The sequence below is a fragment of the Psittacula echo genome, assembly GCF_963264785.1.
Source record: "Psittacula echo genome assembly, chromosome: 1".
Lineage (NCBI taxonomy): Eukaryota > Metazoa > Chordata > Aves > Psittaciformes > Psittacidae > Psittacula > Psittacula echo.
In genome coordinates, this window is record NC_137735.1 from 59,533,089 (window position 1) to 59,550,982 (window position 17,894).

The following is a 17,894-nucleotide window of genomic DNA, read 5'->3' on the forward strand; positions in this document are numbered from 1 at the left end:
AATAAAAGAACCTGAAATAGCTTTTCCTAACTATTTTATTCAATGGGATTAATTTTCTCACTGTTTTAATCTCAGGCTTTTCTCTGCCTGCAGGCCATGCCAGGTGCCTGCAAACAACAGATAGTGCCACTGACACATAACTAGAGAAGAACTCACTGGAGCATGGAGGTGTGAAGGGTTGAACCAGTCTTGACAAAAGCTCAGAAGATGACTTGGTGCTCACAGACACTACATGGTTCTGCACGATGAGGATGACAGGATCAGCTATGATTACAGACTTGAATCCTGAGTCTGGAACAGTCAGAGGCTGCATGGCTGCAGCAGCAGAAAAGACTTCTTAAGCAAGACCCTTCCATTTGGAAATTTTGGGTCACATCCTCCACTGAGGCAATCAGCTTTTTGAGATGAACAGAGCCCCAGATTGGGCTATCACGACTTTCTGGTCATGTTTTCAGAGTACAGGAAATTCTGCAGCAGCAGTTGTCATAAGGTGCAGCTGAACGAGTACATTTTAAGCATTGGTTCTGTATATACAAAGTTTTACAGTTCAAAATTACTTGAGGGATCTTCAAGAGGAGAAGGAAAGATGAACTTCAGATTTTAATAAACTGGTGTAGTTGGTTTCTGCCTTTACGTTATTTGATTGCTAAGCATACCAAATGCTTAAATGAAGATAGATAACCTAAGAGGAAAATAGCTGTATTGCAAAAACAGTTCAACCAAGCTTTAATTTTCAATTGGCTAAAAAAGCTTCTTAGACTTAATACGACCTAGAAACTGCATATTCCCCAACAGTCCCAGCAGCCTTAATTAGTTGAAGAAACTGAGCGTTTTACTACATAACCTTCAAATAATCTCTTAGAATTCACTCTTTGCCTCTAAATCTCACTGGTTTCCCAAGTGTTTCCTTGTCTGATTTCATACAACTAATGAAACAACTCAATCAAGGAGCAAGTTTCTATATGTGAACAGATTCTGTTTGCATCCTAAAGGGCTGAAATTTTGAATAAGTTACCACTCTTTGCTTTGTTCCTTAAAGTGAGTGTCAACACCACATCCTTTTTCTGACCCCCAAATGGTTTGTTAGGTACTCCATGTCCTGCTTTATTCTCAGAAGAATACTTTCACATGTCAGGAGCAGAAGAGTTTGGCCATGGTAATCAAAAATGCTTTTTTTCCCCATGTACAGTTGCCATTTGAAAGGGTATAGCCCCTCTTCAGCTTCAACTTTTGAGATGAAATGCTTTGCTTTGTACCCTGTGAAAGACCCTGTGAAGAGAATGCAGTTCATACTTGTCAAAGGAATGATGTCGCTAGACCTGGCACATAAATATAGAAATAGAGTTTTATCCAAGGCAGAGGCTAATCGGAGCATCCTGTTCACTCTTCCTTTTTTTTTTCCAACAGCTGTTCAGAAATTGTCTTGGAGCGACCCTTAACCCTAGCCCTAACCCAGCCTTCCAGGAAGAGACCTCTAACCTAAGATGTCTAACCTAAATTGACCAAAGTAATGCGATCCCATTCTAAAGTTTTGGAAAAATTAGCTGACACAGAGGAAGCCTGGATTCTGTGTAGCATTTCTAGAGCTTCTTCCACCTTTGTCCTTGTTTTCTTTTACTCATTTTCACTATGACTAAGTAGGACAAATACAGCTGAAATTGCTGTTAGAGCTATTGCCACTGACAAATTTTCTACTAGGGGAAGAAACTGATGGAGTTCAATCCATTTGAAATATCAAGACAACAGAATTCAGGTGGTTAAATTGTTCACATCCTATAGGAACTCAATAACCTTCAAAATTTGGAGTCTAGTTGGCTTAGTCACCTCAGTGTGGTCACTGGTTGCCTCTTTTTCTCACTTCGAATAGACCCTACTTAAAACCAGGCACTTAGTCAAGAGATTTGTAAGCTTGTCAGTGTTTTGAGAACAGCCGGTAAGCAAAAGAAAATGAAGTCAACTGGTCTGTACAAGAATTTTTAACATTTAATTTGAAAATATTCAAATAAAAGCTTGTTTAAAATATAAGAATAATAAGATGGGATTTTCACAAAAAAAACCCCAACCAAATCCACTCCTGCTAATGTGGGGATTCCTTCAGGCTGGTAGAGGAGCGGTGCTGGAGCTAGTGGTCTGCTTGCACCACCTAGTGATGCCTGCAGGCCTGCACAAGTCCTGCCTGCCTGAAACACAAGTGAATCCTATCTGAGGATGCTAGAGATCTCTGGAGGGAAAAAAAAAGAAAACAACACTTAAACCACAAATACTGTTACAAGGACTAGCATTTTCCCCTCAGCATCACCACTCTTTAACTGGCTTTTCCTCTGTCACACCGTGTAACACTAAGAGCATCTGCATCCCATTGGTATGGGTATCAGATGAACTACAAAGGTCCATCTGATTTTAGAGTTTACAGGGCACAAGAGAGTCATACTCAAGTGAACTGGAGAAAGAAGGATGCAATAGGGAAGGTCAACAACATTTCCACATACATTTTTCTGTAAGCCCAAAGTTTACAGGAAAAAATAGATAAATCTAGGGAGTCATTTATATGCCACAGAAACAACACTTTCTATATTAAAGAAACCGTTTTCTGTGGACAACCCCAAGTACCTACTTGCAGTCCAATCTTTTAGTACAATTACTCAAGAAGGTGTCACCTGAAGAGTTAAGTTGCTGAGTGACATCTATATATGAGCTGATAAACATATTTTTGGAGTCTGCATCGTTCTAGTGAAGAGCCAAGGGAGCTTTCTCATTGCACTTTGGGCTATGAAGATACACGTTGCTTTTTCTCCGCCTGAGCATTTCTCTGATGACTAATCACTTAATTCTACTAGCAATTAATATTAGGCACTCTTCCATCTGTGGCTGCAAAAATGAAAATGCTATTACTTCAGGCAAGACATAGGTAATTGGGCATGAACAGGGGTGAGGGAAGCGTACATGTGGTGTGGATTTTCTGGTCTTTGTTTTACTTGGTCTTTTCTGCTCTTAATGTCTTTGGTTCTGGCATTTGAAAGGGCAAGCCAGTTGAGCTTTCAATCAATCCTTCTTTATTATTAACTTGCAAATTCACGGAGGATTTCATATCTTATATGCTTTTCAGTGAGTGCATTATTAAGAATTAAACTTACACCCAGAAAGAGCAGACTTTTCAAGATCATCCAGCAAACACAAAATCAGACAATATTAACACTACTCTGCTTCTCCTAATGCAAAGCCATTCCATTGCTGTGTTTCAAACTAATTGAATGTTTATCTGAAAGCCTTCATTATGCTAATATCGATAGGATCCATATTGATGCCAGCTTCTACTGAAATGACTCATTTTAATCTAGGTTGTTGCAGAGCTCCGTTGCACAGTAATATGAATTTAATGACAGAAGGCCTCAATTAAATCTCTGAGGTTTCTAGGAACATCTTCAGCTCTTCAAAAAGTGATTATCTCCCAACCATGTTGATTTGGCAAAGATATTTTAAAGGCAAACTTCTCTCCTACCTCATTATTAAGGCTCAAGCAAAACTGACATCAGAATAAATGGTGGTTAGTGAATCAGTCTTTTTGTAATGATAGCAAGAGTTAATGGAGTTTGGACATCTTGATTTTAATATGTCTTTTGAGATTAATCTTCCTTTTTCTCCTGACTTTGTCACTTTGATGTTGACCTTCCCTTGCTGTCATTGTTCTTGCCTTCTTTCCTTCCCCCATACTCACACAATCACATGGCTGTTCCCATGGAGTACATACCCCTTACTGGTGTACGTCCTAAGATGATTTTGTGCATTTGTGTAACTACCTGAGTGGCATTCACAGTGGCAAAAGGAATCCTTGACCCCACTCTTCTTGAGCTCCAGAGTCCAACTACTAAAGTCTCCTGCTCTTCATACTTATCTCTCTCATTCATTGGAATAAGCAGGGCATCTTTAGACCCATCTTCTGCTAGCATAGCTCTTGTGAAGATGGTGCATTTGTGCCAGAAGAAAATTCGAAAAGTGTTAAATATCAAAGTCAACTCTATCTTTTCATTTGACCTCCTTTACAAACTGAAGGACAGAAAAGAGACCAAATATTCCTGTTATTTAATAACACAATGCTCAAACAGATACACATCCGATCTGAGACCATCAAGTAATGTAAAAACCAAGCAAATATTCTCATACATTTTCAGTTGTTAATTGGCCTTACTATTAATAGTTGATTTTTTTAAATCTAAGAGTATCGACTTCCTAACCTAAATCAAGGTTATCGTCCCACCCCTCCAGTTGTTTCTACATTATTGCCAATTCACACCTCCATCAGCTTTGTGTTTAGTAAAACTAATTGCATTCCTTCAGTCTCCCACTTTAATGCCCTATGGATATAATTATAATGTGCAAAAATAGTATTCCTTGTTAAAATTTCTGTGTCAATAAAACATGGGTGTGCTTGATATCTGCTGTAATTTTACATCAAGGACCTGAAACTTGCCCTGAGACTGCTATACTGGAAGATGGAGTTGGGTACAGTTTTCTCTCAACATCAGTGGGGTTTGTCTTGAACATGAAAAATTCCCAGACAAGCTCTGCTGTCTGTCACTCCTTGCCCCACACATCTTCTAATGCAAGCATTCAAATGCCAAATCCCTTGTTACTGTGCTTTACTACCTTTGGCGGATATGAAAAAATCCACATCAGTCAAGAGAAGTATGAATAAATGCCTTGTTACCATTGAAAGGAAAGCCTGATGAATACAAATTCTTTTATACAGTCTAGATTCATGTATAAATCAAATTGAATAAAGATTTATCACATCTTTCTGCATTATATATACATCTTCCAGGAGTTATACTACTTTAAATGTCTTTGTCACAGTATTTCTGACATATGCAGGACTTTTATTTCAGCAACATCTGAGTAGCATCAGAATATATCACCAAAAACTTTAAAACCTGTGGATCTTTAGACACTGACAGAAATAACTTGGTTTCCAAAGACACTACAAGTATGCAGGTTTCTTTAAGTAGCTGAATGAATTTAGCCGTCCTCAGAATCAAGCTCCATGTGAATACAGATATGGCATTTAAATAAAGACGTGATGGGCTTGACTTCTTTTCAGTCCTTGCACAGACTCTTCAAGTTGTAACTATACATGTGCTTAGTCAGATGCTGAACGATCCCAGCTCCTTTCTTCAGTCACTGTCACAGTTCAGTGGCTGTTAAATACAATCTACATTTCCTATACATAGACAGCAAGTGTTTTCAGAGCTGCCAGGGTTTGGAGGAGCGGTTGTACTCTAAAGCAGCAGGAGCAGTGCTCAGAGTACACTATTCATATTTATTACTAAGAAGCCTAAGTCATGACCCAGTAGCAACTGCTTAGTCTGCACAGAAACTCTATGTCTACATCTCTTGTTTGTCATTTGATTTGCTTTAACAAAATGCACCTGCTCTGACAAAACACCCATTCAGAGATGGAGAAATCTTGAACCATCACTAGTGCAATACCTTCAGACCCCTCTGAGACTCCCATTTGGGTTACATTCCTGTGCTCTGCAATTCAGACTCAGACCTCAATCTTTTCATCATCTATAAGTACCCATGCACCGATCTGAGGTTGGTCTCTTACCCTCTTCCCCAAGAGTCGCATCACAAAGCACACAGAAAGAAATTCAAGCTTCACTTCATAGCACAGCTTCAGATCTCCTAGCACAGCAAGTCATCAGCCAAGCAGGTACATTTTACACCACCAGCATCAAGAGAACAGCCAGTTACACCAGTCACCCTGCAAAGTGTACCCATCTGTGCTTGCCACATCTGCCTGGATTGTGGCCTGGATCCCACCTGCAGGGCAAGACCTACCCATTATCAACACAGTAGTTGATGCTAAATCTCACAATATTATCACAAGTATTATGTATTCTTCTCCAGGAGACTTGACATTTGATTTTATGAAAAGTAGTTAGGTGGCTAATTATCATCACAACCAGGAAGAAAAGTCATTCACTCCTGTGCCAGTTCCTGCAATTCCCACTTGCGAAGTTTCAGCTTTCTTTAAAACCATCACCTCTTCTGAGCACTGTAGAAAGACACTTGGAAGTGGCATCTGTCTACAGTTAATAGTCAATGAAAAGAAACACTGGGATATTATTTGTCAAAGCTCTCAATCTCATTATCAGATGCATTAGCTGATGATTTTCAAGCAGCTAGGCTGCAAGCCTTCTGAAGGCTGGTAGTGCAGCTATACTGCTCCCAGAACAAGGAGAATGGGAGCACACCAACTCTTCAGAGAAACTGTGTTTTAAGCATTGGTTAAACATGTTTTTTCCTCCCTGAATATCACAGAGCATACTGATAAGGATGACCTGAAATGGGTGTGCCAATGCTAGACCAGTGATCACATTATAGCTACAGACTCTGGAGTACCTGGGTGGCTGAGTAGCCCAAAACAGCAGGCACACATTTATGACTGATCAGCAATTGCTACACACAATGTCTGCTTTGCAGGCGATATTCTTATGCATTAAAGTGCTATTTGGCACATGACACCCTGTGCAGCCAAGGTTGCTTTGAGCAACCTGGTCTAGGGGAAGGTGTGCCTGCACATGGCAGGGGGGGTTGGAACTAGATGATCTCTAAGATCCCTTCCGAGCCAAACCATTCTATGATTTTTATAATCATCATACCATATCACAGTATTACATGTCCTTTTCTCTCCCCTTTCAGTGATGTTACTCACAGGACACTATTAATGGCCAGACTGCAACAGAACTGTTTCACCTGACTGCCACCACAGACACTAGGGAATTTCATGTACTGACTGCCACTATATCTTATCTCGATGTGATTAAGGTAAGATATTGTACGCTTAGCATGAGAGCAGACAGTGACTGAACTAACAAAGTGTATTGCTGGTGTAGCAGTAAGAGGTCAGATTTTTATCTTCTAAATACCAAAATAGATCCACAATGACTTCAGTGGAGGACTTCAGACTTCACAGGTGGATATGACAATAGAATTTGGCTAAATAGTTTAATTTCAGTATCCCATCAAAAGCTGCGAAGGATTTATCAGCATTAACCCTAGGGAATGCATTATACTTAACTTTTTTTCTTCTCATTAGTAAACCAAAGCATTGAGCAATGCACAAAGGAAGCCATCCGTGGGAGGAAAAACTGAACCTTTGGCAGGTCGGGCTCAAGGGAGCAAGTTTGAAATCAAACATTCAGGAAGAATCCCTGTTCTTAAAGAAAATGTTGAGGCACCTTCATTTCCAAACAGCAAACGACCTTCCAAGCTTTCCAACTAGTCAGGATGATTGACATTTTAACATTATTCACAAATAACTGCAGGCCAGGTATTTCCAATGCTTTGCCTATCACACAGCCATAAAAATAAAAAAAGCCAATCACAAAAACTGCCATATAACTCTTCAAAGTTTTTCCAGTTCAGTGTCCTCACCTTCCTCTGAGTAGCTCATGGTAAAGTAGATAGCAAAGCAGCAGCAAAAAATGTAGAAGTACAGAACTGACACTAATTATAGACATAAGAGGGACGCTCAAATGAGACAAAGTGGTAAGAATTGTCATTTATGGTTCCTTGGTTCTCTATATGACACGTTCACGTACTGTGGGTCAGTAGGGGTATGAATAAAGAGGGAAGACAAAAGAATGAAGCATGGAAACAAGAACTACCCAGACCAAGGTCATTAAAAGTGAAATTGTTCCTCTTTTTGTACTTGCTCTTTCAGAACATTACCTGTTGTCATAATATAATTAATTCAATCCAAAATGATGTGGCACTTCACATCAGCCTAAGCGTCAGTCTAATCAAAATAAAGGAAAATAATCAAATTACAAGGAGCTTGCAACATGGTTGTGTCTCAGAAGTGCTGTAGGAATGCAAGTGATAGAACAGGTACAGAAACAGTACATTAGAAGGGGAGTTTGTCTACAAAAGGGAGAGCAGAAAGAATGATTTAATAATGTGGCTGATGCGCAACAGGATATACTACACAGAACTGTAAACTGATTTGGTGTAGCTGAGCTGGTAGGTGTCTGATGGGAAGATACTGATTTTATTTTTTCAGGAGTGTTTTAGGACATGCACTAATGTAGAAAAAAAAGAATTATTCAATTTATGAAGCTAGAAAGCTGCTGGGGAGGGGGTAATTAACAGAGAAAGAGCAGGGAGGCTACTGCAGATCTCCAAGACCTTTTAAATTCGTGTTTACTCTTTCACGCAGCGTGCTGTAATTTTGACAGTTATAGAAAAAAACCCAGTAAACCTCAAACAAACCAGGAGCCACCATCATAACTTGTAGGATGGTTTATGGCTCATAGGTAAGGTTTGAGATACATAAAAGGGATGGTCTACAGACCTTTCAGCAATAATAGGCTATTGCTTGCTGTCCTGTGAAGACAGAGAACTGGACTCAGTGATCAGCATGGCCTCTGCTCGTCCTTTTTTTTTGACAGTGATACACACACCCGATACCCTGTCCTGTACTGTATACTAGGCACATTCCAGTAACTGAACTACTGCCATGCTTTAAAGGGGGAAAAAAAGAGTTGAAGAATGGAGATATTCAGAATCAGGATTACACCTATAAAGCAGCCTAGAAAGATTGCTAGACTGAACAACACTGCCAGAGGGATTTTGCATTGCTGGCTGTTCCCTACAACTTCCCTAAGATGAATACTGATACTGACATCAAGGGACTGTTGTATCAGCCTGGAATCATCATGCAAATTTCAAAACCATTTACAGTTCTTTTCTCTTTTTCTGAAATATCTTCGAGAGCTTTTTAGTCTCCAATCAAAGCAGTAATTTTAGTCTACAACATATTTCAAAGCCCTATGAGGTCTGTGAAAGGAAATATAATCCCAACATTTGCCTTTCAAATATTTGGTGCAAGTGAAGAAGAGTTCCGTAATATCCACAAAAAGGCCTTGTTATTAAATTCATGTGTACTATATTTTAGATATCTAGATATTTGCATTATGAGCATACTTGATAAATTATTACTGTTACCGTTAATTATCCAATTAATTATGAGAAAATCAATTTGGAAATTGGAGAAGCTTTAACAGTTGAAATAAGAAGAGTGAAGAGCAGGTGAAAGGAAAAGGTAAATTCAATTAAAATCTGATTTAAGTCAACTTCATAATTTTTAAGACAGTGAAAGAGATGGACAAGTTCCATCCTACTGCTCTGAGATACTTCACTGCCATTTAGATTTCTAACACCATTAGCTCTGATCCTCTGAACCTTTGAACAGTGGCTCAACCTGTACATAGAGACCACTAGTTTCACTGAACTCTGGGCCCACTTTCCCTGAGGAAGGTTTGCATACATAAACAGAGATGCTTGAAAGCTTCTGTTTAATAATACATTATTGGGAAGTAGCTTTGTATGAATTGAAGTATTTTAATTTGAGTCTGCAGGCTCAGCATAGGGTTTATAGCAAATATTGCAAGACCAAGAGTATATATGTGATGCTGCCTCTAATGCTGCCTTCAGCTTTGATGACCTTTCTTTGATACAGATTTGTTAGCAGCAACAGACTGACTTCTACAGAGCCCGGGCCAGTCTGGCTGTATAGGACTCTGCATCTGCCCCACCTCATAGTGAGGGGAGAAAGATTTGCTTTAAAGAGGAAAGAAAACAGAAGAGCAGAGGTAAATTGCCTTTTCCATGAACCAGCATTTCAGTCACTCGAGCACAACAGACTGCTCACTGTGGCAGTGGGGCAGGCAGCTTCTTGGAAGAGGCTGGGAAGTTCTGATGTTCACTTGCTTTGAACACGTTAAAGCACAGCCTCTGCTTTTCACTTGTTACTTTCCAAGTCTCCCTTGTTTTAGCCGTACCTTCACCAACCAGCAGGTTTACTTTTCCAACAGCTTTTAAAGTGAGGAGAGAATAACTGCAATTTTAATCACGAATGCTTTCAGCTGTGTATTTATTTTTAGTTAATGCTCTGTTCATCCTTTTCCTGCTTTCCCAGGTAATTGGGTACATACCTACTAAATTACCTTTCATTCTTCACCATTGTCTTCTGATGAACTTTTCCCTGTCACAGTTCCTTGGCAGTTTAGAAAGTCCACACTATGAGATAGGTTCCAATAGGTTTTACTCTTTGCTTTATAATACTAATACTGAAACTCCCTCTGTTTTTTCCCCCTGATTTTCCTGGACTACAAATCACATAGCATGCAAATATAGTCACTTAAAATCTTTGCAAAGTCTCATTTTTTTCTTCCAGCCATTTAACTGTTAAAAGCAACATTCCTCTGTTTGACATACAGTGTATTGCCAGTTCCTCTTTTCCTCTGCTTTCCCACTTCCTCTCCAGCTCCATGTAAATACTGACAATAAAGAGGATGCCACACCTGGCTATTTCAGCATGCCAGTGTTACAGGTGCTCCCCAAGGAGTAAATGAGGGCTCCATTTATGCTTCTGTGACTTTTTTGTCACGGAGGTTTGCTGTGGGCAAGAACACAGATGCAGACAGTTATCCCAGCTCAGCTGACCATGGATAACTGCATTGAGTGTAAGTCTTCACAGTCAGTGAAAAAGAGGAAAGCTGGATGTTCCTTAGTGCTTTTGACAGTGAGAACAAGCTGCTTTGGAAAGGTTTGTTTTGTTTGTTCTTAGGAAAGAAATGACCACGGTCCTGATTCCAACTTGCCTGTGTTGCTGACCACAACTTACTGATGCACTCCAAACAATCCCTCAGTTCTTGCTCATCTTGTTCTTTTTGCTTGACATTTTCCTATTCTGTTATTCCAAACGTCTGCTTCAGCACAGCTGTGACTACCCACTAACCATGCTGTTTGTCTTACAGTTGCACTCTAACACCACTTCATTGCCTTTTTCATCAAGTGAAGGAGGCAGTGTTGAGATGTGTTTGGCATCAGAAAATATCCAGGGAAAATTTTGTTCAAGAGCGAAGTTCAGAAGAATTCTGCCTGGTTTGCGAGGCAACTTTGTCTCAATAATTTTAATGAACCTTTACCTTAACATATATGTTTGTATATATATATATACACATATATATATATATGAGTTTCAAGGGAAAACTAGCAGATCCACTTTATGATGCTCTTGGTCTTATCACCCACTCGTCTAGGATAACTGTGCAATGGATGTACCTGTATGCTGAGGCATATTGCCTAATACCATATTTATAGATGTACTTAGGGACAGTTAATTTCTAGTGATTTTACTGAGTACAGGCACCTTAGCAGCTCTTTAAGCATGAACTTCACTTTGCATGCACTCAAGTTACCTGGCTGTAAACAACAAAGCAGTAAGACTTTTCCTTATAGTGACATAGGCATGTACTGAGACTTAAGGTACTGAGGTAGTTTGATGATGGAAAGGGTGTAGGTTTCTAAGAAATCCTCAACAAGAATTCTTCCTGTACCTAAATTAATCCCTTCATATCCCTAACCACAGTCAGACATTTCTGAGCCAGCAGCACCAGCATGGCTGGAGCAATAGGGGAGAAGAACGGAGGATCTCGTGGTGCCTCCACGTGTCTTTCACCAAGCAGGCACTACCAGTAGGTCTGAGATGACAGTGGCAGTTTCCCTTCTGGGCTGACTTGAGGTACATTGAAATCAGCATAGTCTGAGCAGGACAGAATTTTCATCAGTTACTCAGAAGGGTCATTCAGGAGCGGCTTTGTTCTGTTATATAGGGCATACACCACGCTCTATGATAATTAGAGCCTTTGACAGACTTTAAAAAGGTTAGGTTTCTACATAAGCCTGTTAGAAGAGCCTTGAAGCCTGTTAATAGACATTTGCCCCTGTAGTTATGTGCCCAGTAATCCCAGCCACAGAGCTCTTTCCCACCTAGTGCTGTGGTGGCTTATCAATATTTGTCACTTGTTATTTATGGATAAAAAGGTGGCATTCAGGGAACACTAGATCTCCAGGCTTAAGTTAGAGTTGTTCTTTGCCAAGTTCTATTTTGTTGTACCACTTGATGGCACACTTGCATTAGCGCACTGCAGTCTGCAGGCAGGACAAATCAACAAGCAAATCCTGTCCAAAGTTGTTCCACTTAATTTGTTTTGCATCAGGAATGTACCTATTTAATTGATTAAAGGAATCTAACACTGTAGTATTGAGTAGAAATAAGCAGGGCATACAAAATAATTACACCAAGAAAGCCCTGTATTTTGCAATATTAATCTCAGATATTGTCTTGAAAATTCATTACTTTTTACATTCATTCACTAAGTTTGGCAAGAAATTTGCTGTTGCTTTACAGAGCCTTTTCATCCAAAGGTGACAAATTTTCTTTGAGTGATAATTTCTTCTTTATCAGAAGGTTTGTAGCAGGTTTGTTCATTGCATGTGTTCATGCATGGTTCGGGGATTTCTTCTAAACTTTTGGCTCAAAAGCAGCAATGAATTGCCAGTGAAACTCTACAACTGTAACTTCTGTTTATCTAGATGGTAAATGGAAATTAATTTGTCTAATAAAATTAACAAAATTATAAATCATAAAATTATGATTCAACTTCATGTCAAAGAAACATTCTCCAGTGGGCTGTATGAAGCTAATAAATGAGTATAAAGTGTTATCACATATGCCACTTATCTCTAGACGGTTATAAATCAGTAAATGCTGCAGATGGTTACAGGCCACAGGCAGAAACAACTTGCTGGTCTGTTGGATTTTATGACTTCATGAAGAATGTATTAAACCATTTATTAGCTCTTTATATGCAGAATCTTAATGGCAAATGTAAATTACCAATATCTGAAGTTAAAATATTTCAAGGACTGGGGCAAAAATCTTCAGAGTGTGGCTGACTGTCATAGGAGCATCTTCTGTTTAAGGGCTGGGATCCAAGTTCTGAATGAGAACCTCAAGGGGAAAGCTGGAAGCATCTCAGTACAAATAACTGAGCGCAGGATGACTACTGGATTTACCAAGGCCTTAATTCCACCATCATTAAACACACAAAAGAGAAACCCCACAACACCAAAAAACATTTGCCTGGTCCACAATGCAGTTGCTAACAATCTTACCTGCCCAATGCTTTTAACCATCTGATCCCTTATTTTGATATTTCATTAGCTCCCCTGACGGCTAAATTAGTGAGTGAAGAAGACTTTTTGCCTTTGTTCTGTAATTACTCTTGTTCAACTCTTTGACTTAGTTCCCTTTCTTGCCCAGCATTCCTTCAGAGATACAGGTAAAAGATAAGCTACAGGTTTAAACCAAGGAAAGCTCTTTTTTTTTATTCTGTCTGGAAAAATGAAGGATAGAAGCCTCAGAAATAAGTGTCATGGGTAGGTAGCACCTGAGAGGTTTTGAAGCAGATTCAATCCTGACTTCCTCCATTACCATTGCATTGACAGTGATAATTGCAGCTTCAGGAAAAATAACTGCTAAACAATGATAGCAGTAAAGCCCTACAGTGTTTCTCAATTAAACTGAGTGTAAATGTAGTCCTTGAGTACTACTTCTAAACTGGCTGAGCAGAATACGAGCAAGTGCCCCTGGTGGGCTGGAGGATAGCTTAAAGCAGGAGAAAGGCTGCTCACTTTGCTCTGTGACCATCCTTCTTATGGCCCCCATCAGAAAAGTCAGTGGCCACCCTCTGCCCTGTATCTAATGTTGGTGTGAGATTAAAATAACAGATTGCAAGCTGAGTCTGCTCTAACAGAGGCCATGTAAGGTGGTGAATTTTGGAAAAAGCCACTGTCATCCCTGTAGGCATCATTTCTCTTATGGTTTTGCATCAGCAGCTTGTACTTCCACCATTATGTATCTGTCTCCACCACAACCTCTTGATCTTTAAAGGCTATTTAGGTTTTGTATGTTTTTACCTCATTTATTTCTACCTTTCTGCTTATCCCAGTTCTTGCTGGTTTTTAATCAACATTATCTTCAGAAAATCTTACATTTTTTAATGGGTCTTACAAACTTGGGTCTTGCAAACTTAGTCTTACAAATTAGAACTACCCAAAATGAAAGAATAAAGCAAGCAAGTAAGAAGTCTTTGTCATAATACTCAGTGAATCTAGGAGATTTTCTTCAAATTATACATAGGAGAGCATTTACCTCAGTCTTCATAAAGGAAAGGGAACTCTGCCTTAATGAATTTTGTTTGGGATAAAGATGGGATAGGAAGGACAGGTTTTTGCAGAAAAAAACAGCCTGCAAATTGATATGGCCTTTTAACCTCCTTCTGCAGTGTTTAGAAACAGTAATCTAAATAAGTAGAAAGGTTTTTAGCCAGCCATTAGAACTCTTAAGTAGTGCTGTCTCAAAGTGATGCTATCACTTTAGTACATTTTAAATGGAGATCATGCAAAAATGAAGGTGAGACTAATTTAGTATGAACCCACACTGAAAGGGATTTTTCTGCAGCTCAGAGTATTCACCTGTTTGTACAGTATACAAGATAGTGGGCAGGTTTACATTCAGAGTTTGAGGGGACATCAATGCAAATACCTTGAGGGAAAACACCAGTGCATGTGTTGGTAGGCATCAGTGGCATAGCAGAATAACAGTGACTTCTGAAGAGTCTGCTCAGCATGCTGGAGATAGAATTTATTCAGTCTCCAGGGTACATGGGCTCCAACTGGTGCTGGGGAAAACAGGCTAATTTTGTCACTCCACTTCCTTATGTCATACCTTGGTTAAAGGTCCTTATCCCTGGCAGAGAGGTTGTCCACGTTGGCAAGTCTGGAGTTTTTATCCTAATAGCATTTTTGTCAGGGGATAGTATTGCTTCTCTACTCATATATCAGGCCTTCCATGAAGCACAGAACTGGACCAGTGCATGCACACCTGCTACTTAGTGCAAAAAGGGGGGATGAGGACCTAGCCTTACACTTTCTCCCTTGGGTCAGGCAATTCTTACTCACTAGACTGAAGCTCTTATGAGAAGCATCTGGGCACAGCTTTCCATAACCAAATGTTCACAGTGCTTAGCAAAACTATCTAAAACTTTGGAAAGCAGATAGACACAGCACATGGCTGACACAAGAAAACTGTGTGCATTCACATTTGCCTGCCATCCAAAGCTTGTCTGCTGAATTTGTGCAGTTCTCCCCATAGGGTGACCAAGCTCTTCACAGTGCTTGGGTCTAGCTCAAAATTTCCTTTGTCCCTCTCAATTTCTTGTGCCAGTTCCCCACTACTTTGGGTATATTTTGAGCAGCACTTAACCGAAGCACTCAGTGACAACACTTTATCAGTGTAACAAAGCATCCCTGGTCTTGTGGGAAACAGAAGTTGTCGTCTGTCTGGAAGCAGCCAAGACTTAGTACAGGTTGTCATGCAGAGTCAGAGGCCGAGAAGAGAGGACTTGTCAGCTTTACCTTGATAAGCCCATGAGTGTGAAAGACATGCCACATGCAATTTCCATTACAGAGATCACCAGGAATCCATGAGAAGCGTGAATGAGTGGAAGGAGACAGGCATGTAGAAAATAATTCAGACAAGAAAGCCTGGGCAGTTCCAAGTGTGCCTGCTTCCCATAGGAATCAAGGGGATTCTCAAAATTGTCTTAACAGATCAAGAGATCAAGAGATCTGTTAAGATCTGTTGAGAGAATCAAGAGATCATTACAAAGTACATCAAGATAGCAAGATAACATTTGCAGATTAACCTTCCTATATATTTTCCCCCTCAAGCAAAAAAGGTCAGAACTTCTCTCACAACAGGAAATCAGTTTTGCTATCACCCAAAACTGCTTTAGTGCTTTACCATTTAGTTATGGACATTTTCCTGGTTCAGTTAAGAGCAGTGCACTGCATCCTCCGGGCCTTTCCCCAACACTAGGTACAAGCATCCTATCACTTTGTGCTGGAGGAGGGGTATGGACTGTTTGGTGGAATTGCCTTTCAGAGACTGGAAACCCCAACTGCCCTTACAATGAGAGATCAGAAATGAGGATCCTGTTCTTTAGCAGCATCTCAAATTCTGCTGTGAATGGCTCAGCAGCTACAAAGGAATTGGCATGTGCCATGCTGCTGTGCTGGAAGATCTCATACAGGAGCTGGCTGCAACTTGGCAATGAAGAGGACTGGCCATCGGTTGGACACCTACCACTCCTTTTCCTCCCTCTGAAGCACAGCAATGAATAATGATCTGCAGTGAATATTTGCACTGTGGCACCATTGCCAAGCAGTAGCAGATGTCACATCCTCAAGTCTGGAGTTTCTTATCTTCATGATAAGAAGTCATGATTTGAGGCTCATCTTCCTGCAGCTGGCTGGTGTCAGCTGGGGGTGATGCAAGGAACCGTGCAACGCATGCATGTGCTGTGCTTGGTTTCCAGGCACCAACTGGGTTTAAAACTTTGTTTTAAAATCTGATTGCGGTTAAGGATAGAAATAAGTTTTTTGTGTGTATCTCGCACAAAAAGCTGCACCTGGAAGCCAGCATCAGCACAGCATATTTGTACAAGTTAAAAACAATGTTTCGCTTGGGAAAAATAATGCCCTTTTCAAAACTGCAATTAGTTGAAAAAGTGATGTAATATGCATATAAGATCTTTCAGACCAGTGTTACTGCTAGACAAAGTGCTCATCAATACAGTGCTAAAATAGCATCACTGCAGAAGTTCAGCAGCCTGTTTCAAGAACTAAAGTCAGATAATGGTTACTTTTGCAAGACAAGTAGAAACAAAGTCTGGTTGTGTCAATCAGTATGAAAATGTAATTTAGCTCAGTGCAACAGAAATTGATTTTTCTCCTAGGATCTAAGATAACTAAATATCACACAGTCAGCTTAATTAGTTTTTGATATTTGTACAACTTCACCTTTAAACTCTGGAAAAAGCACAGTTCATGCATTTGTTCTTTATAATTCCTTTCTGGTTTGCTTTACTGCTTAGAAGAAAGAGGCTTACAAAGCTCCACAGTGGCAATAAAATCTTACTCCAATTCTGACTTTCTTTCTGCAACCAGAAGATGGAATCAATGCTCCATCAGATCCATCAGGCCATCTCATTAATGCCACTAAAGCAAGCTCAACAAAAGGAAAAGCACAAAACCAGAAGTCCTTAAACCTTTCAAAAAACTTTTTCCATCAGTTGCCTTCACTAGAGAAGTAGCCAGCACATGAAATGCAGAAGACTGTCATTCAAACAGGTACCTGCTCCCTGAAAAGAGCTATCCATCCAAGTCTTTTCCAGTATCAGGGGCTTATCTTAGAACCCCTGCTTTGCCACCTTCCAGTGTGAGGACACCCAGGTCCCCAAGCTTGGGCAAGGAGCTCTCACAAAGCAACCCAAGTCTCCCTACTGCAAACTAAGGCCCTGTACCTTTGTGTTGCCCTGCCCCGTGCATTCCCCAGCTGTGTTTTCTGGGATCTCACACCACACACAGCCCTGCAAGGAGCATTAAGTTATCAACACCAAAACCAGTCTCAGTACCTGTGGCATGGGCAGACCCTGTGCCCCAAGGGGTGCTCAGCCAGTCTGACCCATCACTAGTGCACAGGGCAGCTACCTTGGAGGCAGGAGGCCAGCAGCAGGGTGCTGGGAGAACAGGGCTGCTCCATGGAGGACAAACCAGGATGCATGGGTTAGCCTCACCAGTGTGGGGCACACTGACAACCACCACAAGCAGAGCAGGGTTGGTGGCAGAACAAGTCCAACAACAACTCAGTGACCATCAGACAAACATGGAGGGATGAAGCAACTCCAAGAGCAAGCTGGGAAATCTGTCAAGTAAGTCAGGCTCAACAGAGAACAAGACTAGACCCAAAACCTCTCTACAAAACAGTTCGTAAGAAGAATACAAATAGACCTGAGCTTGTTTACAGCTTCTGGGCTATGGGTGGATGCTAGAGGCACCAGGAGAGGATAAGGACAATTAGAGTCTATTAGCACCCTCATACCCTGCTAGCTGGCTTTCCATCTCAGGCAGTTTTAGTT